The 26,716-nt window shown below is 27.5% G+C and overlaps 1 long non-coding RNA gene and 1 pseudogene across 1 annotated transcript; both read right to left on the bottom strand.

Moving 5' to 3' along the window:
• Positions 1–224: 224 nt before the first annotated feature.
• Positions 225–674, bottom strand: LOC123920751. Its single transcript, XR_006813747.1, has 2 exons — positions 635–674; positions 225–494 (listed from the first exon to the last, which is right to left on the bottom strand). It is a non-coding gene; the product is annotated as an uncharacterized LOC123920751 (long non-coding RNA).
• A 2,114-nt stretch (positions 675–2,788) lies between these two features.
• LOC123922562 lies at positions 2,789–17,742 on the bottom strand (annotated as a pseudogene).
• Positions 17,743–26,716: the final 8,974 nt, after the last annotated feature.

Consider the following 26,716-nt stretch of genomic DNA (forward strand, 5'->3'; position numbering starts at 1 on the left):
TCACACAATGCTTACATAATTTAGTCTGAATATATAAGTTTAAAGTATCCCTGAAATTAGAAGATTTGAACTTCACCACAATGCTTGCATAATTTATCTAACCGTCTATGAATGTAGAGGAAAAACGTGAGTATAAACATATACTCACATTTAGTTATAAAGACTATGGACTCATGTTATAATAGTGGTTATAACATTCTTTTCTTTTTTTAAATGAACTAAAATTTAGAATTGAAAGTGAATTCCTTCAAAACATAGATGAAAATTATAAAAAAAAATGAATCACTTGCACCAAACATATTGATGCTATAAATTTATTATCTAACTATTGGAAAATTCTTCAAACATCATATATCTCAATCCTCTAAATCTTCCACAACTTTCTTGCTCCATAATATTAGTTGACTCTTTATTAGATACAATTTGAGAAAGGAATATATTTTGTCATCTTACATGGAATGAAGCCTCTTAAAAATTATCATTGGTTCTATGTTCTTGATAACAAAAGAACAACCAATATCAGTAAATAAATGAGAAAAATAAGATTGATTACTTACAACAACCATTGTTATGATAAAAAAAAATTAAAGATTTAAATGACAATAATTTGATAAGAGTAATTGAGAATACCGACCTTTTCATCCATTAGCATTCTATCTGCAGTGAAAAATTATTTATTCCAAGCTACAAATGAAGAACAAAAACTAAACATTAGTACATATGAATATTGTAGGATAACAAAAACTAAACATTAGTATATATAGCACCATGTAGAAATAAACTCAAAGATTGAGTGAAATTGTCAAATGTTAAGATTTAGGAATGAGTAGAAAATGAATGTGAGGTGGTGGTTATAAAGAGTGTGAGAGAGAGTGAAAGTCACTAAACTTTTCTACTTTGTAAGTTATATTTGGAGGAATGTTAAAGGATGCATACAATTATGATGATGCTAAATAATGCATTAGTTTTTTTTAAAAAAATTTAATTTAATAAATTAAAAGAGACAATATTAAGATTTTAATAGAGATTAGGAACTATTTTTTAGAGTGCCACATCATCACAATGCTTGCTTATGAGCAACTCAACCTTCCTTTTACTAGGAATAAACCCGTGCGTTGCACGGGTTCGATTTAAATATACTTAAAAATATTTTTACAAATTAAAAATAATATTTGTGTTAAATATAATTATATATATTATAAAAAGGTGAAAAGTTAACTTATTTTGCGTCATAAAAAAGAGAAAATATTTAAATTTAGTTTTATCAACTAAAATTTAGGTATACTTCCAAGAAAAGGTTTACTAAAATATTTAAGTTTAGGTTTATTGACTAAAATATATAAATTTTAGTAAAATTTAGGTTTACTAAAAAAACGTTTACTTCCGAGCAAGTCACATAATTTAAGTTTATGGATAAAAAAAATAAAATTGCTATATGATTACATTATTATATTATTAAAATAAAATATGAGACACTTTGTTTTGTTATCAATAATATGAGTCAGTCTTCTTTAGCTTCAAACTACTTTATCTATTGGTTTAGTCCTTTGTTTTATTTGGGTCTTGTATGATTTTTTTATGGTTTTTTTCCAGTCTTTTTGTAAACCTTTACAGTCTATCTCCATAATTCTTGTCCTGAGATGAATAAAAAAAACACATTATAAGGTGACCACTCTTAAAAACAATTCATATTGATATTTGTTCTTAAAATAGAAATAAAAGTACGATATCTATTTTATACTATATATATATATATATATATATATAAAGAAAATATATAAGTTTTGATGTGAATTTTTCATAATACTAACAATACCCTTAATTTTTTTTAGTAGCACAAAAAAAAAATTATTAAGAAATTTATCATAACATAAAACAAAAAAATTTTAATAGAAAAAATCATTTATTAACAAACTCACTTAAATTTTTCTTGGACATAATAAAAACCGTAAACAACATATTTTTTTTTAGAGAATAACCGTAAACAACATTTTTATTTTAAATTTTTTAAGAAGAGTATAATATAAAAAATACAAAAAGGTTTAAATGGGCCCTCGCAAGTGGGCGGTGGGATTGGTCCCTTGGATTAGTCGTTCTAAGGCCGGATACTAAGTTTTCAAAAAAAAAAAAAAAAAAAAAAACACAAAAAGGACTTTAAGCTATCATGAATAAAAAAATGGGTTTAAGTTCTCACGATGCATCAGCAATTTTATCCAAATTGAGTTGAATTGATGTATAAATTATAGAATTGATGGATCTCGGAAAAATAGGATTGGATCTCTCATAAATTTCGGTGTGCGAATTCTTCATCATTCTTTATAGGATAAATTAAAATTAGAACGCAGGAGCAAGGATCTCAACCGCAATTTTCATGTTCTTCTCCTATTGTGAATTTAAATTGGTTGTTTTAGTTTTCTTCAGTCGACTACAATTTAAGCTCTCCAAAGGAAGATCTAATTGGATTCTTCTTCGTTCCTCTGTTGACTACAATCGAAGGTGATGCCGTAATCAAGGGAAAATCAACCTGGAAATTTATCAGCTGGCAGATCGTGATCGTGTTGCCGCTGTTTATGTTGGTAAGTTGTTTTATAAATCATTAATATTGGGAATATATATTGAAATTTATATTCAGCATATATATATTTTTCCATATTGAAATTGCTTTGGTAGAAGATAAAATTGTTGCATTTGGCTAATACTACAAGATAGAGTTGAAAATAAGAACCAACTTTAGGCTATTTATGAGGTGTTTACTGAAAGATTTTATTATTCAATATACATTGTTATGTCAACCATATGTACATTGCGGAAGGTCACTAAATACCTCATGGTATACAACATTTTTAGTGTACTGCTTGTAATTCTGATCTTCTTCAATAATCAGAATTTTTAAACCCTTTGGTGAAGTAACTCTTGAAAATGCCACATATAACTGTCCATGACTGAATACAGGTCGTGGCAGATATAATCCCATGTAGTTTAACGACTGACCCTGACTCTTGTTTATCGTCATTGCATAGCATACCTTCAATGGGAATTGCTTTCTGCGCAATTGAAAAGGCCACTTAGAGTCGTCAGATGTGAGAACAATTCTCGGGATCAATACCTTTGATCCAACATTGCATCCTGTAATTATTTTTGCCTCTATTACCCAATCTCCTAGATGTGTGATAATTAGCCTCGTCCCATTGCACATTCCTAATGCAGGATTAATGTTCCTCAATAACATAACAGGCAATCCTTCTTTTAGTTCCAAACAATGGTTAGGAAATCCATTAATCTTCATGGAGTTTAGAAATTCTACAGGGTACATGAGTTCTTGTTCTGAAAGATTGTCAGTTGTCTTGTCAATCTCATCTGAGCTTCTATACTCTTTTATTGGTCCTTCAGTTAACTGAACAATGTAATCATTTATCTCATCAGCAGTCTCATTTAGAGGAGTGAGTATTGCCCTTTCTCTGAGATATTCTTCATTCCTGAAATTCTTACTCAATTCTGGATATGTGCTTTGGACAATTTGTTTCAACGGATCATCGGCTGGTTCGATAAGAAATTGAATTGGTATTTTTGTCCATGATGCAACCTCTTCCTGATCTCTACACTTTGCTTCAACCTTTCCATCACCAATTTGAAGGAGCCACTTATTAAATTCACATGCTGACATATGTTGTTCTCCTAATGGTGTAGTATCTGTCACTCTCATGCTGGTGGTCAACATAAATATTTTGCATTCATCCCACAAATCAGACCTGTTAATACATGAATGCACAATATCATGTCGTCGCCCTCTTGGTATAACAGGAAGTATTTGTCTAAAATCTCCTCCAAGAAGAACTGTTTTCCCTCCAAACGGCTGGTCTTTTTTCTCTGGTCTGTTGTATCCAATTATGTCTTGTAGTGTCCTATTAAGAGCTTCAAATGCTAATCTTTTAGTCATTGGTGCTTCATCCCAGATTATTAGATCAGTCTGAATCATCAAGTTTGCAAGGTTAGTTTTCTGTTTGATTGAACATGTGCTGTCTTCGAAGATTTCCAAAGGAATTTTAAATCTACTGTGAGCTGTTCTTCCCCCAGGAAGCAACAACGATGCAATACCTGTGAGTAATAAATTTTGTGAAAAGAATTGAAACTATATTAATTAACGAAATACACATATATACCTACCATATTGCTTTAATGATGTAAAATATATTTTTGTTTATTTTAGATTTGATAGTTTAGAAAAAGATTAATCATGACAATAAATTCATTATGACAATAAAAAAAAAATCTAAGTAAGGTCGACTATGTCAATTCATATAAATTGACTTGGTCGTCTGATTGTTTAAGCATACAATTATATAGGTTCACATATTTATTGTTGTAGAAAAAGTTTGGCATAGCTACCTCACAAATAGTCAACAATTTTGTATATAAGAATTGTATAGAAAGTTTTGGATTACCCGAAGACGCAACAGCAAGTACTATTTTTCCTTCCGATCTTAGTTTTGCTATGATCGTCCTATATAGGAAAGTCTTCCCTGTTCCTCCATGGCCATATACAAAGTATAATCCTCCCGTATCAGCATTGACAGCATTTAGAACATGATTATATACTTCAACCTGCTTGTCATTTAGGAATTGATGACATCTTTCATGTTCTTTCCTCAACTCGTCAGCATTATAATTAAGTTCTTCTGTAATAAGTCGATTATCCTTGGCCGCCAAGGATGCATCATCGGGTAATGGCATTCCATCAATCTCAGAAAGTTCCTTTCCATTTCTTACCAAAATCTTTTCAATTTCAATCAAGCAGTAAGACTGGATCTGTTTATCACTAAGTTGCAAGCCATAGTGGCGAAAGAGTCTTCTTTTTTTGTAGACAATATCATCTGACAATATTTGCCAAATATTTTCCCATAGCTTTGCTATATTTGTTACCTCGCAAAAGAATAGAACAGCAACAAACAATTCTCTTAATTGAGAACCTGTGGCCTAGTGTGATGCTTCATTGAATGCATCAATCCACTCTTTGTCATCATTCAATAGCCCACGTGCATAACATGCTTCTTTGAAAGTTGCATAAGTCACCCCTTTAACGGTTTTAATGCTTTCAAAGTTTTTTGGCCCTCGAACAATATTCAACAAAATTCTCAAATAATACCTCTCACCAGATGTTGGGTGTGCATAAAAGATTCTTCCAATTGTATTTCCAAACGTCCTCTCTTTCCATTTTTTAATTCCATTATCCCAAACAAATTTTGTGGGAAACTCAGAATATGTTAACTTGCGCGCCTGTTGGTTCATTGAATTCATTCTCATCCACTCCGTGAACATCGTTTCTTGAATCCGTTCTCTTGCAACGACGGCTTTCAGTTGATCTGAATCTCTTAGAGTGATTGAGTTTTCTTCCTGTAAATGGAAGCTCAATCTCGTAACAGCCGTACTTCGGTAGTGTATATCAAACTTAAATATCCTCCAGCATGCTTCGCACGCCGATACATACCTGAATGTTTTTTATATAAATGTTGGAAAGTTTATACATTTAGTATTATATGTAATTTGTTACAATAATTGTTAAAATGGGCACATCTGCATGCAAAAGTTGCATCAATAATAATAATTCCAAATATTTTAACTATTCATCTGAATGTGATAAGAATATGCATTTTCAACGAATGAAATTTAAATTTTGTTTTACGTTTTTGCTATGAAACATGTATTCAATTAAAAATTGTGAGACACTGGCGTACCTACAATCCAAGAATGTTTTGATCTCATCAACTGTTGTTATTTGCGTTGCATTTGTTGCTGTGTTGCCTGAAACATTTTCTTCTATTAGAACTGTTGCTCTATCTGGGCCCTTGTGGATATACTTAAATAGGTACTTTATAGCTCTGGACTTGTTGCACCATTCAACATTCAGATGTGCTTGAAATGCTAGCAATAAATCTCTATTGTATGGAACGACATATCTGTTATCCAGATTTACATTTTTTTTTGTCACATGTCTTCCATCATCTCTCCTTCTATAAGTTGGAAACCCATCCTTATCAATTATTGTTTCAGCACAAAACTTCTTGGGGAAGTTTTTGTTACAAACACCGTCAGGCATGCAAGGTGCATTTGTATTTGCAAGTCCACATGGGCCGTGTAACATGAATTGTTGCACTGCATTAAAAGCGGCCGGATCGTCTTCCTTTGAAGGCATTTCTGCAGTAATAATTTTATCTATATCCGCTGGTGTCGGATACTTATTACTTGCATGCATCCATAAAAGAATGTGTGCATGTGGTAGTCCTCTTTTTTGGAACTCTATTGTATATATGGCTGTAATTTTAGAATATAAAATAAATATGCGTTAGAATATCGTCAATGTAAAAGACATTGTAAATAGATGATATGAAATGGATTTACCTGATAGAACCTTGCCAAAATATTGTCCTTCTACTATGTGCTTCATTAATTGGTCAAGTTTCATTTTAAATACTCGTGTCTTTATGTCTGGCCTATCTTCAACAGGCTGACCCGGTATTTCATGAAGCATATATTTGACCTCGGGCCAATTTGGATTGGCAGTAAATGTCAGGAAGATATCAGGATTTCCAAAAGTTCTGCATATGGCCATGGCATCTTGATAGTTCTGAACCATATATCGAGGTCCACCTGTGAAAGAAGAGAGCAAAACAATTCGCTTTCCAGTAGCAGCAGCTATTGTATCTCCACGTACAACTGCGTCGCATACATTTTTGTATAGATCTGTGCGCAAGACTGTTTGGTTCATCCTATACCAGCGCATCCGCTGTTCTTCAATTGCAGTATATGCATCAACAACATATTGTTGGAATAATCGTCCGCCACAAATGAGAGTGTTTGCTTCAGATTTTCTTTGCTGTATTCGGTAAGCATAATATTCTCTCATTGTCACCTGTTTTGTTATCGTTTGCTTCTTTTTATTAGTTGTAGAATAAAACATGTCTAAGTGAAATCCATCCTCACCATAAGGAAACAACAAAGGATATTGCATTGACATGAATTTAGGGTGGAATTCTTTTATCCTCTGCAGACCTTCAAATTTGTGTTCTATAACTATATCTCGCCTTCCGTTAGATTGACCCAAATCGCCAACAATGAGTCCAGCAACTTCTGTTGATGTGGGCATTGTATACTGTCGCGACTCATTTGATCTCGTGCCAATTAATCTTATATGAACTTGTTTTGCATGTGGCGCAGATAATCTATCTCTCGCCATTCGAAAGAGTTTGGCAATCTCGTTATGCTCATCAAGCATCTCCTTTAAATTTTGAACAGTGGCTGTATTCAGAGCTAAGAAAAACTAAGAAAAATAAAATTAAACCAAAATAGAAAAGAAAAAGAATTAAGCATATGGTGAAAATGATAAACGAAACCACTAGCTAAATAATTCTGACAAATAAAAGGCAAAGAAATCTTAATAAGTAATATAAAATGTTATATTATATTTATCTATTTTATTATTTAAATTACTCTCTAAGCATAATAGTATTTAGGAGATAAAATATTATAGTTATGAGTGAGTACATAGTGAGATAGTCTTAAGAATAAGATGATATGTTGAATGTTAAATTCTTATAATATCATGCAAACTAATAAAAGAAGAATAGTATTTCTTAATCTTTGTACTTTCGAACAGGTGGAGGGTGTTGAAGCCCTAGATTTAGACCCCCAAAAATAATTTTTTTGGTAAAGGATTTAGGCCCCAAATTTTTTTTATCACCTTTATACTATAAGAAAAGTTTACAATCTCTATTAAAAAACCTTTTCATCATCTCTTTTAATTAAATTAAATCATTTTAATTTTAATTATCTTTAATTAAATCATTTTAATTTTAATTATCAATATATCAAATTATCACTATATAACTTCTTACACAAGGGACCAACTAACTAAAATGAAAAATTAAATTAAAAGGGACCAACTAATATATAAGATTTATATAACCACAAAATATTCATGACTATTGAAATTCTTTCAATACTAATAAAAAAAAATGTGTGTCTCTCTTCATTGCATAGTTAATTGGTTCCTAAATGAAAAATTTAATTAAAAGGGACCAATATAACCACAAAATATATTCTTTCAATACTAAGAAAGAAAAAAAAAAGTGTCTAAGACTATTGGAATTCTCTTCATTTCATAGTTAATTGGTCCCTAAATGACAAATGAAAAATTTAATTAAAAGGGACCAACTATCGATATCGATTTATACATATCCATTAGAATTATCAAAAATTGGATGGAATTTCAAAAGAAATTGGATGTGACACTCTATAAAAAAAGTTTACAATCTCTATTAAAACCTTTTCATATTTCATATAATAGAGTTACTCTAATAATAAATAATAAACAATAATAATATATTAAAAAAAAACTAACACAATTTATTGTTGTTGAATTGAGACAAAAATGAATTGCAAGCAATGAAAGGTGGAACGATGCATCATGTTATTGTTTTATTAATTGCATTGCAATATATTATTAAAATATATATTGTATGTTACAATTCCCTATTAATGCAATTGAAAACAAAGAATTCTTGGAGACACTAATATTGAATATGTAAATTTAGCTAATTATCAAACACAAGCTCTATATAAAGTTAACCCAAAAGCTAATTATCACCACCATATTGAATATGTAAATTTACATTGAAGTCTAGCTTCTATGTTTTAACAAAATTTTAATTTATCTATCTCATGGCAAAAACTCTATGGTTTCTTTGTCTGACATCTCCATGAGAAAAAGTTATGCATCTTCACCTTCCATATGTTAAAGTTACACATTATAGTCTCTTGAATTGATTTAAAAGCTATCGTGTGCATATATATAGTTACATCATAAGTATATTGGTTTTTGTCCTTGGTAGGTGAAGGTGTCTAACCTCTTAGAATATCAGGTATGTCTACATGTGATTGATTAAGAAATTGATATACATATATGTGATAGTTGCCTATTAATATGTTTGTAAATTGGAATTTTTCTACTACTCTGAGTTTAGAACATCTCTAATAATTTTTTATATTTCTTTTTTAGGTTGGATATTTTTTTAAATATCAACCGATGTTTTGTTCGATGATTAATTAAACTTTGTGTTGAATCGATTAATATGAATATGACTATTTTTTCATGTGAAGGAGGAGAACATGATAAAACATACTTCTATTTTTGCTTACGTTGCATCCTTGCTCCTTATAAAGCCTATGAAATGACACCTCATGTAAGGATGTGTATTTAACTCTAATGAGAGTTTGTAAACCATCATTTTTTTTATTGATATAATGTTTGTAATTAGACAACTTTTCTTTTTCATTTATTATTTTATTAGTCTAATGTTTTAGCTTATTTGTTTCTTATTTTCTTTTTCATTTATTATTTTATATAAGGTAGAAGATTTGTATAAAAAATTGTTGATTAATAGGAATATAATTATTTTTTTTCATGTGAATAAGTTGAAGAGGATAAAAGAGACTTCTATTTATTGATTTTGAAGTGCCTTAAAATTTATATAGATCGAGGGTATATTGATGTTGGAGGCATTCAATTAAAAGAGGACAATCCAAATAATTTAGAAATATAAATATATGTCTCATTTTTAAATATTATATTGTCTACAATGTGTAGGTGATCTACTTGATCTCGATCAAGAGAAATATAGAAACAAAAATAAAGTAGAAATTAAAATAAGTTTTTTTTTTGTAGTTGACACTCAAGTCAAGCAGTTCTTATAATTGTAATACATGCAAGAAGTATATTGATTCAACTTGACTTAGAGGTTGTCCAAATATATAATCTTCATGCATTTATCGTATAACATTTGCCTAATCCTGGATGGTTCAATATGAATATATATGAATTTTAATAGACGGTCCTATTTTAATCTACGCATGTCATCTTATTCTTACAACCATAAAATGAATCGATGAAAAGAATTGTGCTAAATACTTTTTCCTCCCACTTAGAATTGTACTAAAAACTTTCTAAATTAAATTAAAAAAAGACAAAAATTATTAAATAAAAATTGTTGATGCTCATTTGTCAAAATAAATTTTAGAAATTATTAAAACCGTAGATGTTAAAATATATTTACATATATTTAGAAAATATAATCACACATATATTTAAACATATTTACACACAACTAAAATTCACCAATAATTCAAAAATTATTAATTTAATTTACATAATAATATAATTTTTTGGATAAATTAAGTACATATTCTAAAAGATTGTTTACGTTACGGCTGAAAATAAAATAGTGGAATATTTATAAGAATAAGATGACATTTTTTTAAGCAAATAAGAAGATGGCACATGTTAAATCTTAAATTCATCTATAAGATTTTCTTTACCTTAACCAAATAACTAAACCTAAATTCAAATATATAAAATCTTCGTCCAAACTTATATATTAACAACAACAAATATTCGAGTTTATATAATATAATAAGAAAAATAAAATAAATGTTCAAGAAAATATTAAATAAGAGGGACAAAAACTAACAATAATTTTGAAGAGACACAAACCTCGCCAAGAAAAAGAAAAACAAACCAAAAACAAAAGGACCAAGCAAAAAAAAATGTGAACTAAACAATAGACTAAAAAATTGGGACTAATAAAGTTGGAATAAAATTTCACCAAGTGAATAGTGAGAATAAACTCCAAGAGAACGAGAGATGAGTAAGTAGATAAGCTATTTGGAACCTTAAATTGCATAGAACGTAGTAAGCAAATACACTATTTGATACATAATTTTCAAAAAATGAGATCACGCGGAACAAATAGGCAAAGCCACCATATATGAATCATATTCTATAATCAAAACTTATTTTAACATTTATCTACAAGTATAATTAGGTATGCCTCCAACTCTTATTGAAAATAATAAAATAAGGAATACATCAAAAATAAAAAATAAAGTGACATTTGACTATAAAATTGCAACTCATATAAAGAAAACTAAAATCTTATATGATTACACTAATAAAATAAAAAATGATACATCCTTTCAAACTTATGAAATATTATAAGAGATCTATTACATTAAAATATAAACAAACTACGATATAATAAAAAAATCTAATATTTCTAAACAACCTTTTTTTTACTCATATACTAATATTAAACATAATCATATTTTAAAATAATATATATTATTTAACTATATGTGATTATAGTTATCACAATCATTATTTTTTTATTTATAAAAATATTTTAATTATATATTTTAATCGAATCCGTGCAACGCACGGGTTTATTCCTAGGAATAAACTCGTGCGTTGCACGGGTTCGATTAAAATATATAATTAAAATATTTTTATAAATAAAAAAATAATGATTGTGATAACTATAATCACATATAGTTAAATAATATATATTATTTTAAAATATGATTATGTTTAATATTAGTATATGAGTAAAAAAAAAGGTTGTTTAGAAATATTAGATTTTTTATTAATTTATATCGTAGTTTGTTTATATTTTAATGTAATAGATCTCTTATAATATTTCATAAGTTTGAAAGGATGTATCATTTTTTATTTTATTAGTGTAATCATATAAGATTTTAGTTTTCTTTATATGAGTTGCAATTTTATAGTCAAATGTCACTTTGTTTTTTATTTTTGATGTATTCCTTATTTTATTATTTTCAATAAGAGTTGGAGGCATACCTAATTATACTTGTAGACAATATTGCTCATGAGAAATGTTAAAATAAGTTTTGATTATAGAATATGATTCATATATGGTGGCTTTGCCTATTTGTTCCACGTGATCTCATTTTTTGAAAATTATGTATCAAATAGTGTATTTGCTTACTACGTTCTATGCAATTTAAGGTTTCAAATAGCTTATCTACTTACTCATCTCTCGTTCTCTTGGAGTTTATTCTCACTATTCACTTGGTGAAATTTTATTCCAACTTTATTAGTCCCAATTTTTTAGTCTATTGTTTGGTTCACATTTTTTTTTTGCTTGGTCCTTTTGTTTTTGGTTTGTTTTTTCTTTTTCTTGGCGAGGTTTGTGTCTCTTCAAAATTATTGTTAGTTTTTGTCCCTCTTATTTAATATTTTCTTGAACATTTATTTTATTTTTCTTATTATATTATATAAACTCGAATATTTGTTGTTGTTAATATATAAGTTTGGACGAAGATTTTATATATTTGAATTTAGGTTTAGTTATTTGGTTAAGGTAAAGAAAGTCTTATAGATGGATTTAAGATTTAACATGTGTCATCTTCTTATTTGCTTAAAGAAATGTCATCTTATTCTTATAAATATTCCACTATTTTATTTTCAGCCGTAACGTAAACAATCTTTTAGAATATGTACTTAATTTATCCAAAAAATTATATTATTATGTAAATTAAATTAATAATTTTTGAATTATTGGTGAATTTTAGTTGTGTGTAAATATGTTTAAATATATGTGTGATTATATTTTCTAAATATATGTAAATATATTTTAACATCTACGGTTTTAATAATTTCTAAAATTTATTTTGACAAATGAGCATCAACAATTTTTATTTAATAATTTTTGTCTTTTTTTAATTTAATTTAGAAAGTTTTTAGTACAATTCTAAGTGGGAGGAAAAAGTATTTAGCACAATTTTTTTCATCGATTCATTTTATGGTTGTAAGAATAAGATGACATGCGTAGATTAAAATAGGACCATCTATTAAAATTCATATATATTCATATTGAACCATCCAGAATTAGGCAAATGTTATACGATAAATGCATGAAGATTATATATTTGGACAACCTCTAAGTCAAGTTGAATCAATATACTTCTTGCATGTATTACAATTATAAGAACCGCATGACTTGAGTGTCAACTACAAAAAAAAAACTTATTTTAATTTCTATTTTGTTTTTGTTTCTATATTTCTCTTGATCGAGATCAAGTAGATCACCTACACATTGTACACAATATAATATTTAAAAATGAGACACATATTTATATTTCTAAATTATTTGGATTGTCCTCTTTTAATTGAATGCCTCCAACATCAATATACCCTCGATCTATATAAATTTTAAGGCACTTCAAAATCAACAAATAGAAGTCTCTTTTATCCTCTTCAACTTATTCACATGAAAAAAATTAATTATATTCCTATTAATCAACAATTTTTTATACAAATCTTCTACCTTATATAAAATAATAAATGAAAAAGAAAATAAGAAACAAATAAGCTAAAACATTAGTCTAATAAAATAATAAATGAAAAAGAAAAGTTGTCTAATTACAAACATTATATCAATTAAAAAAAATGATGGTTTACAAACTCCCATTATTAGAGTTAAATACACATCCTTACATGAGGTGTCATTTCATAGGCTTTATAAGGAGCAAGGATGCAACGTAAGCAAAAATAGAAGTATGTTTTATCCGGTTCTCCTCCTTCACATGAAAAAATAGTCATATTCATATTAATCGATTAAACTGAAAGTTTAATTAATCATCGAACAAAACACCGGTTGATATTTAAAAAAATATCCAACCTAAAAAAGAAATATAAAAAATGATTAGAGATGTTCTAAACTCAGAGTAGTAGAAAAATTCCAATTTACAAACATATTAATAGGCAACTATCACATATATGTATATCAATTTCTTAATCAATCACATGTAGCATGTAGACATACCTGATATTCTAAGAGGTTAGACAACATCACCTGCCAAGGACAAAAACCAATATACTTATGATGTAACTATATATATGCACACGATAGCTTTTAAATCAATTCAAGACACTATAATGTGTAACTTTAACATATGGAAGGTGAAGATGCATAACTTTTTCTCATGGAGATGTTAGACAAAGAAACCATAGAGTTTTTGCCATGAGATAGATAAATTAAAATTTTGTTAAAACATAGAAGCTAGACTTCAATGTAAATTTACATATTCAATATGGTGGTGATAATTAGCTTTTGGGTTAACTTTATATAGAGCTTGTGTTTGATAATTAGCTAAATTTACATATTCAATATTAGTGTCTCCAAGAATTATTTGTTTTCAATTGCATTAATAGGGAATTGTAACATACAATATATATTTTAATAATATATTGCAATGCAATTAATAAAACAATAACATGATGCATCGTTCCACCTTTCATTGCTTGCAATTCATTTTTGTCTCAATTCAACAACAATAAATTGTGTTAGTTTTTTTTTAATATATTATTATTGTTTATTATTTATTATTAGAGTAACTCTATTATATGAAATATGAAAAGGTTTTAATAGAGATTGTAAACTTTTTTTATAGAGTGCCACATCCAATTTCTTTTGAAAATCCATCCAATTTTTGATAATTCTAATGGATATGTATAAATCGATATCGATAGTTGGTCCCTTTTAATTAAATTTTTCATTTGTCATTTAGGGACCAATTAACTATGAAATGAAGAGAATTCCAATAGTCTTAGACACTTTTTTTTTTCTTTCTTAGTATTGAAAGAATATATTTTGTGGTTATATTGGTCCCTTTTAATTAAATTTTTCATTTAGGAACCAATTAACAATGCAATGAAGAGAGACACATGTTTTTTTTTATTAGTATTGAAAGAATTTCAATAGTCATGAATATTTTATAGTTATATAAATCTTATATATTAGTTGGTCCCTTTTAATTTAATTTTTCATTTTAGTTAGTTGGTCCCTTGTGTAAGAAGTTATATAGTGATAATTTGATATATTGATAATTAAAATGATTTAATTAAAGATAATTAAAATGATTTAATTTAATTAAAGGAGATGATGAAAATGTTTTTTAATAGAGATTGTAAACTTTTCTTATAGTATAAAGGTGATAAAAAAAATTTGGGGGATAAATCCTTTACCAAAAAAATTATTTTTGGGGGTCTAAATCTAGGGCTTGGGCCGCTTTACCCTTGGGCCGGCCCGTGTCTACAAATAAATAAAAAAGTTGTTTAGAAATGATATTTTCATTGATTTATATCGTAGTTTTTTTTATATTTTAATGTAATAGATCTCTTATAATATTTTATAAGTTTGAAAAGATGCATTATATTTTATTTTAATAGTGTAATCGTAGCTTTCTTTATATGAGTTGTAATTGTATAGTAAAATGTGGCCTTGCTTTTTATTTTTGATGTAACCCTTATTTATTTCAATAGAGTTGGAGGCATGCATATATAAATACTTTTATTTACCGCGTGATCTCGTTTTTTGAAAATTACATATCGAATAGCGTAATTGTTTATTTCCTTCTATGCAATTCAAGGTATCAAGTAGCTTTTCTACAAACTTTCCTCTCGTTCTTTTGAAGTTTCTTCTCACATATTGACTTGGTGGAATTTTATCCAGACTTTACTATTCCCAATTTTTTAAGTCTATTGTTTTTTTACATTTTTTTTGGTTGGTCATTTTTTTAGTATAACAGTTTTTTCAACACCCTCCACCTGTTCGATAGTACAAAGATTAAGAAATACTATTCTTCTTTTTTTAGTTTGCATGATATTATAAGAATTTAACATTCAACATGTCATCTTATTCTTAAGACTATCTCACTATGTACTCACTCATAACTATAATATCTTATCTCCTAAATACTATTATGCTTAGAGAGTAATTTAAATAATAAAATAGATAAATATAATATAACATTTTATATTACTTATTAAGATTTTTTTGCCTTTTATTTGTCAGAATTATTTAGCTAGTGGTTTCGTTTATCATTTTCACCATATGCTTAATTCTTTTTCTTTTCTATTTTGGTTTAATTTTATTTTTCTTAGTGAGGTTTATGCCACTATCCTCTCTTTAATTTGTTTGCATCTTTAATTTTATGTGTCTTTTAATTTTAAGCAATGAAATATCAAAATTAGTAATTAAAATGTTGGTGTAATAAAAAAGTATAAATTGTAAAGTAGTGACTAAATTGCTACGCCACTTTTCCTTCATCAATCAAACAAAATTTAAGGTAGATAGTGAGATATTTTTAATATTTGTCTTAGAAACTAAATGGAATCTTACGATTTTTCTTAGTGACTTAAATGAGTTTATTCTAAAAGTAATAAAGAAATTAAAATACAACTTAGCTCAATTGCAAACTTGAAAACCTTCGTACCAGCCCAATCCACTAATTTGAATCCTAACCAAGATGATTAAGCATATGAAAACACCTCTAACCAAGTAGAGATTAAATTCTTCCAAATTTGCTTCATACGACCAACTTGTATTACACTTCCAAATCTTCTCTATTAAAACCAAGTACCACTAAAAAAAAGTTAAGAAATTGCAGTTATATATATTTTTCATTGCCTATCCCAAAAACAATGAGGAAAATATATTTGAAAATAGAATTACATTTTTCCTTGAAACAATAAGATAGTGTAGTTGATTTACTCAAGAGTAGACATGACTTGATGAAATTACTACAAAGAAGGTTAGAAAACACAAAAAAGTAAAAAATAAGATTACAAAATATGAGACCATGGGCAAGTAGTGATGTGTGAGTATCAATATTTATAAAGACCATTGTGGTAAAACATACAGTTTTTTTTTTTTATATATAATTATTGAAAGGAACTCCAACAATCATGAGGGTTAATTGTATAACATAATAATAATAATTTTGCAGTTATAGTTGCATCATATGAATACCTAAGGGTCAATCATAATTGTTTTTATCCCTTGTAATTAATCGTTTGATTGTTTTTTTTTTTTTTATAAGCTAATCGTTTGATTGTTGATTTAACCTCTTGCAATGTGTAATAATATATTAATATGATTTATCTTGGTTTTTTTAGAAAATTAGATTATATATATTTAATAACAATACTAAAAATTATATATACATATAATTTATACGAATTAAGTTTTTTATTTGGGCAAGTATATGGATATTTAGGTTACTCTTAATTATTTAGTCATTTACGTTTTCTATTAATCCATATTTATCATTTTATATATGCCAAAATATAGTCTTTTGGAATTATGGGGGTTTCTTTTTCTATTCATGTATTAATCATTAGACATGAAATTTAATTTGTGGAGGATAAATTTTATTTTAGATATTTTTAATAATTAAGAGAAGTTGGTAAATTTTCAATAAAAATATGGAGTTTTTTTAGAGGTGCCACATCATCACAATGAAGGCCTATGAGCAATTCAACCTTTTGAGTTGCTCATAAACAAGCATTGTGATGATGTGGCACCTCTAAGAAAACTCCAATTATTTGATAAAAAAAAAAAAAAAACTCCACTTATAAATATTTAATTTAATTAAATTTTTCATAAGAATGAATTGCACAAAACATGTTTTTATATTATTTATAATTTTCCACTATCATAATCATACCATTAAGTATTTTCCACCATTACACTTCCTTAACCTTAGAGCTTCTTGCAAATGTAACCAACATAGAGTAATAAAAGAAATATTGCTTAATGGTATGATTATGATAGTGGAAAATTATAAATAATATAAAAATATGTTTTGTGCAATTCATTCTTATGAAAAATTTAATTAAATTAAATATTTATAAGTGGAGTTTTTTTTTTTTTATATATTGCTTAATTTTCAGTTTCACTCTAACCTTTATAACCACCACTTATCACATTTTTTTCATATTTGTTCTATACATTTGACACTTGCAATGGTACTCATGAGATCATATACATCTTCAAGTTGTACACTATGTCTACTATTGATAGCAATCTCAGCAAGATATGTAGACATTTTTTCAATATACCTTTGTTCATTTGTCTTTTATAGTAAACTTAATTATTGTACATTCTTTTGTTCTTTTGTTACTTTTATATTCATTTATTCTTTAATGTCATGAAGGGAAAACATGATTGATTGCTCATGTTCGGAAGATTTGAAGGAGAACTTAGGTGAGTTTTGTCAATTCCTTGAATAATTTTCTAACTTATCAGCTACACTCAAAACAATGTCAACAAGTAAGTAGATCACTTTTTTACCAACTTTTTATCTATTGTGTTTTTAAGTTTACATATTTGTTGTTTTTATATATGAACACATAGATGAAGGTATATGGTTTTATGGACAACCTCACCATTAACACTAATATTCATTGCAATTAATTATTGTACATTATTTTGTTCTTTTGTTACTTTTATATTCATTTATTCTTTAATGTCATAAAGGGAAAACATGATTGATTTTTCATGTTCGAAATGTGAGGAAGATTTGAAGGAGAACTTAGGTGAGTTTTGTCAATCCCTTGAATAATTTTCTAACTTATCAGCTACACTCAAAACAATGTCAACAAGTAAGTAGATCACATTTTACCAACTTTTTATCTATTGTGTTTTTAAGTTTACATATTTGTTGTTTTTATATATGAACACATAGACGAAGACATATGGTTTTATGGACAACCTCCCCATTAACACTAATATTCATTGCAATTTCATGTTTTTCAATCGTTACCAGTGTTATGAAGAATGATATGTTGCTGATTGGAAAATGGTGTATGTATTGGTGCAAGTCAAGTATAATTTTTAATTTAGTTTTATATGTATAGTCCCATTCAATTTATTTTTTTTACATAATTGTTATATATTATTACTGTAATTTTTATTAAATATATGACTAATCTTTACTTTTTTTTATTCATTGCTAGCAACATCTCTATTTAATTTTAGGTACAAGTAAAATTCTAAACACGGAACTCAAGAGTCGTCCCCAAGAATTTTGATTATGTTAAAGCAAGCATAATCAAATTTATCCATCACTCATTCCACGAATTAGTTAATCAACACTCCTTTTTCTATTTAATTTCATTTATAGAATAACAAATTTAGTCAAAAAAATATTTTTATTTATTTATTTATTTATAAGCATTGTGATGATGTGGCACCTCTAAGAAAACTCCAATTATTTGATAAAAAAAAAAAAAAACTCCACTTATAAATATTTAATTTAATTAAATTTTTCATAAGAATGAATTGCACAAAACATGTTTTTATATTATTTATAATTTTCCACTATCATAATCATACCATTAAGTATTTTCCACCATTACACTTCCTTAACCTTAGAGCTTCTTGCAAATGTAACCAACATAGAGTAATAAAAGAAATATTGCTTAATGGTATGATTATGATAGTGGAAAATTATAAATAATATAAAAACATGTTTTGTGCAATTCATTCTTATGAAAAATTTAATTAAATTAAATATTTATAAGTGGAGTTTTTTTTTTTTTTTTTTTATATATTGCTTAATTTTCAGTTTCACTCTAACCTTTATAACCACCACTTATCACATTTTTGTTCATATTTGTTCTATACATTTGACACTTGCAATGGTACTCATGAGATCATATACATCTTCAAGTTGTACACTATGTCTACTATTGATAGCAATCTCAGCAAGATATGTAGACATTTTTTCAATATACCTTTGTTCATTTGTCTTTTATAGTAAACTTAATTATTGTACATTCTTTTGTTCTTTTGTTACTTTTATATTCATTTATTCTTTAATGTCATGAAGGGAAAACATGATTGATTGCTCATGTTCGGAATGTTCGGAAGATTTGAAGGAGAACTTAGGTGAGTTTTGTCAATTCCTTGAATAATTTTCTAACTTATCAGCTACACTCAAAACAATGTCAACAAGTAAGTAGATCACTTTTTTACCAACTTTTTATCTATTGTGTTTTTAAGTTTACATATTTGTTGTTTTTATATATGAACACATAGATGAAGGTATATGGTTTTATGGACAACCTCACCATTAACACTAATATTCATTGCAATTAATTATTGTACATTATTTTGTTCTTTTGTTACTTTTATATTCATTTATTCTTTAATGTCATGAAGGGAAAACATGATTGATTTTTCATGTTCGAAATGTGAGGAAGATTTGAAGGAGAACTTAGGTGAGTTTTGTCAATCCCTTGAATAATTTTCTAACTTATCAGCTACACTCAAAACAATGTCAACAAGTAAGTAGATCACATTTTACCAACTTTTTATCTATTGTGTTTTTAAGTTTACATATTTGTTGTTTTTATATATGAACACATAGACGAAGACATATGGTTTTATGGACAACCTCCCCATTAACACTAATATTCATTGCAATTTCATGTTTTTCAATCGTTACCAGTGTTATGAAGAATGATATGTTGCTGATTGGAAAATGGTGTATGTATTGGTGCAAGTCAAGTATAATTTTTAATTTAGTTTTATATGTATAGTCCCATTCAATTTATTTTTTTACATAATTGTTATATATTATTACTGTAATTTTTATTAAATATATGAGTAATCTTTACTTTTTTTATTCATTGCTAGCAACATCTCTATTTAATTTTAGGTACAAGTAAAATTCTAAACACGGAACTCAAGAGTCGTCCCCAAGAATTTTGATTATGTTAAAGCAAGCATAATCAAATTTATCCATCACTCATTCCACGAATTAGTTAATCAACACTCCTTTTTCTATTTAATTTCATTTATAGAATAACAAATTTAGTCAAAAAAATATTTTTATTTATTTATTTATTTATAAAAATAATAAAAGGTTCAAATTGATGAAAGGTCAATGAAAAGTCGTAAGTTACAAACTATTTTTATTTTATTAAAATATCAATTGTTTACTTTTTTTTATTAATAGTATAGGAAAAAAGTAGTTGAAAAATTGCACAAGTGAAAAAAAAATGATAAAAAAAAAATATAGAATAAATTTTAATAATAAATAAAGCTCAGCTCAACAAAGTCAATATATCAGCACAAGACAAGCATGACTACCTCTAACATACAAAAGTAAAAAAGCAACGGTAAGAAAAAAAAAAGTAAGAAAGCAAAGCATGTTGCGACTATACTTCCACGATGCATAAAAAGAAAATTAAGTTCTCATACTATTACACTATTATAATAAAATATAATGCACCTCTTCAAACTTATGAATATTAACAGATATTCACTAAAAATTATATTAATTGTCCTTAATATAAACAAATCTACTATGTAGGTTAATATTAAACAAAATCTTTTTTTTTAAATAACCTTGTTATTTTTAATATAGATTTATACTAGATATAAACATGTTACTATATTTAAAATATTAACAATCATTTAATTATATATGATTATACTTATCATAATTATTATTTTTATTGATAAAAAATATTTTAAATGTGTGTTTTAATCAAACCCATAAAATGAAAGAAAATAGCAAATCCTCTATAAAAAAGAGTACTGCATTCTAATAAGCATTACTAAATTAAATTGAAAATCCAAATAAAAATTATTAAATAAAAAAATTAAAAGCAAAATGAGCGGAGAAAAACCTCATGGAAAAAAAAACCAAACAATAGACAAAAAAAATTGAGACTAATAAAATCGGGATAAAATTTCACCAAGTGAATAATTGATAAGAAACTTCAAGAGAACGAGAGGGAGGTAAGTAGATAAGTTATTTGACATCTTAAATTGTATAGAAGGGAGTAAACAGTAATTAATGTTGCTATTTGATAGGTAATTTTCAGAACACGAGATCACGTGATAAAAAATGTCAAAACCACCACACTTCTTAGTTCAACATTACTCATGAACAATATTTTCACCAAGTATAAGTATGTATGACCTCATCTTTGTGGACAGGTTACCTACCAAAGCAAACCTGGTTACTAGAGGGATTTTATCTACGGAGGCTCATCTTTGTGTATCTGGTTGCGGAGAGGTAGAGACGGCTCAGCACTTATTCCTCTATTGCAGTTCTTTTGGCTCTCTTTGGTCACTTGTCAGCTCCTGGATTGGTTCTTCTTCGGTGACTGCCCAGACTCTTTCAGAACACTTTGTTCAGTTTACAGATTCGGCAGGTGATTCTAGAGCTCGACGTTCTTTCATGCAGCTCGTATGGCTTGTTTGTGTTTGGGTTGTGTGGACCGAAAGAAATCATCGATTGTTTACAGGCTCAGCAAACTCGATGCATCTTATGTTGGACAAGATCAAGATTTTTTCTTATCGGTGGTTGAAAGCGACGAGTAGCACTTTAGCTTTGAACTGCCACAGTTGGTGGTCTAGTCCTTTGCTTTGCTTGGGTCTTGTTTAGATTCTTTTGGTTCTTGTATTGTTGACTTTATTTGTAACCTTGTTTGGTCTTTTTGGCACGCCTTGTGCTAAAAGACTATTATCTATATATATATATATATATATCTCATTTTGGCTTGTTCAAAAAAAAAAGTATGTATGACCTCTAACTCTTATTGAAAATAAATAAATAAGGAATACATTAAAAATAAAAAAGCAAAGTGATTTGTGACTAAAATTGTAACTCATATAATGAAAACTAAGATTTTATACGATGACACAATTAAAATAAAATATGATGCATCATTTCAATAAAAATTATTTTAATTTTGAACAACTTTTTTGTTTTTTACACATATATAATATTGAATATAAGCATATCGTAAAAAGTATTTAACAATGTATTTTAATCGAATGTGTGATTATACTTATCACAATTATTATTTTTAATTATGTATTTTAATCGAACCCGTGCAACGCACGGGTTTACCCCTAGAATATGAGAGATTGGATCTTCAAGTAGTACAGTTTAGAAATTTTGGTGATGTATCTAAAGATTTAATTTTAGTGATGTGGGAAAGGGGAGAGAAATTTACTAGTAGAACATTTATGTAATTAATTAATGGTGTTTAATTATTTTAGGAAGAGGAATGGAGTACTAGTTTTAATATGGCGTTTGATTATTTAAAGGTGCTTATGTCTTCTCGACTTCTACACCTTTTCATTTCCATGCATGAACATATACGGGATCCTCTGTATTTTTATTTTCTGTATTGTATTTTAATGTGACATTTTTACATTTATATTTTCAAAAATATATACTATATATTTTTTATTTTTTTATTGTAAAAAAAAATGGGTTTGTCTAACATATGCAATATTGCACATGTTAAAGTAACTAAAAATAGTAACTATATAATGAAAAACAATAATTATTTATTAAAAAATCAAACATCTAATATGAAATACGCAAGTTTCAATGCAAACTTACTATTTTGAATTTATTAACATGTGCAAAGTTGCACAGGATAGAAAAACCAAAAAAAAATATAGTTTTTGAAATATAAATGCAAAAGCATGACATTAAATATGTCAAAATCTCTCTTATATCCCCCAATATATTAAAAAAATTGATAATAGAAGAAATGAAAATCATAGAAAATAGAGAGTATCTTTACTCCATATACTTTTTCCGTGACACTTTATAAACATAATTAACTTTTTAGGGTCATTATATATTTAATATATTTGGTTTAAAATTATTTATTATTATATAAATTACCAACTTAATTTGCTCTTTCTTATATAAAAGAGAAGAAAAGTTGTGAATTTAATTTTAGAATCACTTAAATATATAGTACTCATTATTAATATTATTATTTTTATGGGCCAATTATAAGAGAGAAAGGCGGACTCGGAGTTACACGTTGTAACTGATCTCAGCCATTGATTTTACATCAGACAGTTGGTATTATATATACACTAAAATAATCTTGTCGATTGATTATAATTGGACGATTGCTACTGTAATTGCGTTATATGTTTCCCAGTTTCTTGACTAATTATAACTCAAAGGACAACTTATACATAGAAGTACCTTACAACTTAAGAACTCAACTCAAAGGACAACTTATACATAGAAGTATCTTACAACCGAAGGAAACAAAAAAAGGGTTTTGTCTTTTACAATGGCAGTACAAATTGAAAAGACAATTATTGGAAAATCAAAGAGAGAAAGAAAAAGGGAACAAGTGCTGGATTAAAAGAGAGAAAGGAAAGGAAACACAAGTGCTGGAGGCGGTACAGATTAAAAGAAAGGCTTAATGCATAAGGAAGTTGGTCTCATGTAATAACAATCAAAGAGTTTTACTTTTGTCACTCTGCCGGTTTTTTGCGCGCCTTATGCATTTCTCAAAAAATATCATGTTTATAAAGTCTGCTACTTAAGTAGTGAGCGTTATAAACGTAGAGTGTTTTTGGGATGTCCGCTACCTAAGTAGCGGACGAGTGTATTTTAATAAGTTCGTAGGACGCGTGAAAAAATGTGCAAGAAGGCAAAAATAAATCTCATAATCAAAAGGCAGCACAACGGTGCGGTGGAATGGAGAGTTCAAAACTACTTGGTCCCAACATGACTAAGTACACTTATTATTGTTTTTGACAAAGTGATCTCTTACTCCTACGTGTTTTCTGGTGCGGTGGAGAATTCAAAACTACTTAGTTTAGCGGTAGAAAAAGTTTGTGCGTTGGATATTTTTATAATAAATTTTGTGTTATGGTAAATGCGGGTAAAAAAGAAGAGGACATATATTGAGTGCTAGAAGTTGATTGTGATGAGTTGATTATGTTTTAAAAGTGAATTTGAGAATGATTAATTTGTACAACTTGTATCTAATAACTTGAGGATTAAGATGTACATCCAATTAATCATTATTTTATTTTAGTTATCGAACCTACGAACTCTACCATAATTTAGTTAAAGACGAGTTTTAAAACTACACATTGTCACAACTTGTACACGCAAAGATAAAAAAAATTAACATCAAATTAAACAAGTGAAAAATGCCGTTAGACCTAAATCCAAAGTCTAAACAAATGAAAAATGGCCATTAGACCTATAAATCTAAACAAATAAAAAAGTGTCATAATATAACTAGTGGGTCCAAATCTGTTTCCTCTTAAAAATAAAACATAAATAAAATGCTAAACAAACCCTCTAATGCTACAACATACTCCCTACTGTCTTAAATATAACTAAGAGTGAAAATGTATTTAACTTAAATTTAGACTAAATATATTTTGATTTTTGGTTATATTAAGACCGGAGGGATTATTAAGAAAGAAAATGTCAATAGAAAAAAATAAAAGGAGAGTTTGAGAGAACACCGGTGATAGGATGAGCAAGAAGACAAATAGGACCGATGATGGAAGTAGAAGTGGTGATGAATTTGGCACTCAAGTAGTCTACATTTTTACTGATTTTTCTATTCTCCTTCTCTTAGTTCGGTTCAGCTGCCTCCTCTGTTTTTCCCTCCTTTCTTTCTGATTTTTTGTTCTCAATGAGAGTAAAATTGTAAGCTGGATTTGTTGTTGCTTTGGCAGAAAATTGAATTTGTAGAGATAAAGAATGAATCAAGTGATTGAACCTTTTGATGGAGTAACAAATTGGAGAAGAATTACAAGAAATGAGGAAGTGAAAACAGGGGAAGTGAATGCAGCACTGTAGCTAGTGTAATAGGTTTTGACTCCAAATGAGAATGAAAAGAAAATAAAGATCACTGCCATAGAAAAGTAAAATTGATGTTTCACTCAATATTAAGTGTTTACATTACGTGTAAATGGAAAATAAATAAACTTGGACCTATGTCGGTATCCGGTATGAGTACCGGTACGCGGTACGATATTTTTAAAAAATTTAAGATACGTTTACGTTAATATAAAATATTAGAAAAATTATTTTTAAGTGAATTATTATTATCATGCTTTGAAGATTTAATTTTTTTTGTTCATCGTCTCAACTATTTTCATAAAAAATGAGCGATAATTGAAATATAATAAAAAGAGAGAAATATAATAAACTCATTTAACTATAGATCATTAAAGAGTTATTGACCGGATTTTTGTGAGTATAACTCACTTAGTAGAGACACATATTTTATATGTAGAAATTAAAGGTAAATTTTTTTGTCATCAAACAAATAGGCTACTTAATAAAATAAAATGTCCCGACTGTTTTATAATATAATATAAGATAATACTATAGAATACTCTCATAACAATGATTATTAAAATAAAAAGGGAAATAAAAGTAAATATTTTAAGTAGAAAAAAATTCATTTTTAAAATTTAATTCATCGAATATATACTATACTTTTAAAATTATATTAGCATGTTTGTTTTTTTGGTTAAATATGTTTTTGGTCCGTATAGTTTCCCATAATTTTTATTTTAGTCCTTGAAGATTTTTTTAACAATTTTTAGTCCATAAAGTTTTTTCGTCATTATTTTTACTCCTTACTTTTCATTCAGCTCGTGTAAACCATTTGTAACAGAGATTCATATAATGTACTAAATATGATCACAGAAAAATTTAAAATTTCATATAATAGTATGCACGAGTTGAATGAAAAGTGTGGACTAAAAATATTGACTGAAAAAATTTTAGGGACTAAAAAGTGTGAAATTTTTTTTCATGAACTCAAATTAAAATTATGAGAAACCATAGACATATTTAACCGTTGTTTTTTTAACCATTACACACCAGACATTTTAATATTTTCAATTTCATGTATTATTATAAACATGAATACAAAAAATCATTCAAAAATGTAAAAATATACACGAGTTAAATGAAAAATAGAGACTAAAAACATTGACGGAAAAAACTTCAGAGACTAAAAAATATGAAAAAAATCTTTAGGAATTAAAAGAAAAATTCCGAAAAGCTATAGAGATCAAAAACATATTTAATCCTCGTTTTTTTAACCATTACACCATATATTTTTTTTTGTGTGTAAACCGGGTATCCTCTACGCACAGAAACTAACCCTTGAGCTTTATGAGACCTAATTGTGTGGCAAACTTCCCGAGCTTTAACAATGCTGCATTATTTAAACTTGGTGACCAAGTAATTTTTTTGA

Source organism: Trifolium pratense, linkage group LG4, assembly GCF_020283565.1.
Source record: "Trifolium pratense cultivar HEN17-A07 linkage group LG4, ARS_RC_1.1, whole genome shotgun sequence".
NCBI classification, from domain to species: Eukaryota; Viridiplantae; Streptophyta; class Magnoliopsida; order Fabales; family Fabaceae; genus Trifolium; species Trifolium pratense.